The sequence below is a fragment of the Heloderma suspectum genome, chromosome 3 (genome assembly GCF_057233095.1).
Source record: "Heloderma suspectum isolate Gila_16-S chromosome 3, 16-S_ref, whole genome shotgun sequence".
Lineage (NCBI taxonomy): Eukaryota > Metazoa > Chordata > Lepidosauria > Squamata > Helodermatidae > Heloderma > Heloderma suspectum.
The window spans coordinates 163,958,616-163,961,547 of record NC_139460.1 but is presented as its reverse complement, the minus strand read 5'-3'; the positions used below and the strand labels follow the sequence as shown (position 1 = coordinate 163,961,547).

The 2,932-nt window shown below is 46.0% G+C and overlaps 1 pseudogene; it reads left to right on the top strand.

Moving 5' to 3' along the window:
• The first annotated feature begins 1,720 nt into the window (after positions 1-1,720).
• LOC146350386 (NADH dehydrogenase [ubiquinone] 1 alpha subcomplex subunit 13 pseudogene) lies at positions 1,721-2,199 on the top strand (annotated as a pseudogene).
• Positions 2,200-2,932: the final 733 nt, after the last annotated feature.

Here is a 2,932-nt window from a genome sequence, read left to right as displayed (position 1 = left end):
GGCAAGCATGGTCTGGGAGAACAAAATGAAGCGGGACATAGGCTGATAGAATTTTGCCAAGACAACTCACTGTGCATAACAAACACTCTCTTCCAACAATCTAAGAGACGAGTTTATACATGGACTTCACCAGACGGTCAACACCAAAATCAGATTGACTACATCCTTTGTAGCCAAAGGTGGTGGACAACTATACAGTTGGTAAAAACAAGACCTGGAGCTGACTGTAGTTCAGATCATGAACTTCTTATTGCACAATTTAGAATCAGACTAAAGAGAATAGGGAAGACCCACAGATCAGTTAGATATGAGCTCACTAATATTCCTAATCAATATGCAGTGGAGGTGAAGAATAGATTTAAGGGACTAGATTTAGTAGATAGGGTCTTGGAAGAACTATGGACAGAAGTTTGCAACATTGTTCAGGAGGCAGCAACAAAAAAGGTCCCAAAGAAAAAGAAAACCAAGAAGGCAAGATGACTGTCTGCTGAGACACTGGAAGGAAAGAAGGAAAGCAAAAGGCAACAGTGATAGGGGGAGATATGCCCAATTAAATGCAAAATTCCAGAGGTTAGCCAGAAGAGATAAGGAATTATTTTTAAACAAGAAATTCATGGAAGCAGAAGAAGATAATAGAATAGGAAGGACAAGAGACCTCTTCCGGAAAATTAGAAATATCGGCGGGAAATTCCTGGCAAAAATGGGTAAGATGAAAAACAAAGATGGCAAGGACCTCACAGTAGCAGAAGAGATCAAGAAAAGGTGGCAAAAATATACAGAAGATCTGTATAGGAAGGATAATAATATCGGGGATAGATTTGAAGGTGTGGTCAGTGAGTTAGAGCCAGACATCCTGAAGAGTGAGGTTGAATGGGCCTTAAGAAGCTTTGCTAATAACAAGGCAGCAGGAGACAACGGTATCCCAGCTGAACTGTTTAAAATCTTGCAAGATGATGCTGTCAAGGTGATGCATGCCATATGCCAGCAAATTTGGAAAACACAAGAATGGCCATCAGATTGGAAAAAATCAACTTATATCCCCATACCAAAAAAGGGAAACACTAAAGAATGTTCAAACTATTGAACAGTGGCACTTATTTCACATGCCAGTAAAGTAATGCTCAAGATCTTGCAAGGTAGACTCCAGCAATTCATGGAAAGAGAATTGCCAGATGTACAAGCTGGGTTTAGAAAAGGCAGAGAAACTAGAGACCAAATTGCCAATATCCGCTGGATAATGGAGAAAGCCAGGGAGTTTCAGAAACACATCTATTTCTGTTTTATTGACTATTCTAAAGCCTTTGACTGTGTGGATTGTGGCAAATTCTTGGTAGTATGGAGATACCAAGTAATCTTGTCTGCCTCCTGAGGAATCTGTATAATGACCAAGTAGCAATGGTAAGAACAGTCCAAGGAACAACAGACTGGTTTAAGATTGGGAAAGGAATATGGCAGGGATGACATACAAAGGAGTATGGCATTTTTTTATGGCAAAAAAAAAAAGACGTGATAGGCTACGTAAAGATTTACGTAGCCTATCACAGCTAGGTTTTTTTTTAAAAAAACGTGATAGGCTACGTAAATCTTTACGTAGCCTATCACTTCCGACTTTTTTTAAAAAAAAACCCGCGCGTACGCAAATGGCGGTGGCTACGGCCGCCACCATTTGCGTTCCTTATTTTTGCACATCTTAGTCTACGTCAAGATTTATGTACCGCTCCCAAGATGGCGGCCGGAGCCGGGAAGGTGAAGCAGGACATGCCGCCGCCGGGCGGGTACGGGCCCATTGACTACAAGAGGAACTTGCCCCGGCGGGGGCTCTCGGGCTATAGCCTGTTCGCCATTGGAATTGGGACTCTCGTCTATGGCTATTATTCCCTTGTGACATGGAACCGAGAGAGGTGGCGCCTGAACATCGAGGACCTGGAGACGCGAGTGGCCATCTTTCCCCTTCTTATGGCTGAGGATGACCGCAGGATGCTACGCATCTTGCGTCAAAATCTCGACGAGGAGGCCAAGATCATGAAGGACATCCCCGGCTGGCAGGTCGGTGAGTCTCTGTTCCACACCACACGCTGGGTGCCCCCCACGCTCGACGAGCTCTTTTACCTGCACCCGCAGAGCGTGCTCGACAACGCTAAATTTGGTTGCCAGTTTTACGTGTGAGCGGCAGCAGGGTTTGTGTGAACCGCCCAGAGAGCTTCGGCTATTGGGTGGTATAGAAATGAAATGAAATGAAGATGGCGAAAATAAGGGGAACGCAAATAGCGTAGCATCTGCTACGCTATTTGCGTTCCCCTTATTTTCACCGTCTTAGTCTACGTCAATCTTGACGTAGACTAAGACGTGCCAAAATAAGGAACGGAAATGGTGGCGGCCGTGGCCACCGCCATTTGCGTACGCGCGTTGTTGTTTTTGTTTTGTTTTTAAGTCAGACATGATCGGCTACGTAAACAATTACGTAGCCTATCACGGCTGACTGCAGGGTCCCTGCTAGCCAGCAGCCGGATGTCCGGCTGCTGGTGGAGCCGGCCGGCGGCTCCGCAGAATCCCTGCGGAGCGGAGCCAGCCAGCCAGGATTCCGGGGGGAGGGACGGAACGCCTCCCCCCCACTATCAACATAAACCATGAACAGGTAAGTGACTTTCGTACATCCCTAGACTTTGTCTTTCTAGGTGCAAAGATTACTGCACACGCTGACTGCAACCAGGAAATCAGAAGACATTTACTTGACAAATCTTGATAAAATAGTTAAGAGCAGAGACATCACATTGACAACAAAGGTCCACATACTTAAAGCAATGGTATTCCTAGGGATGTACGAAAGTCACTTACCTGTTCGTGGATTATGCTGATGCTGGGGGGAGGCGTTCCATCCCTCCCCCCAGAATACTGGCCGGGGAGGGAGGTGCTCCGTCCCTCCCCCCCCGAA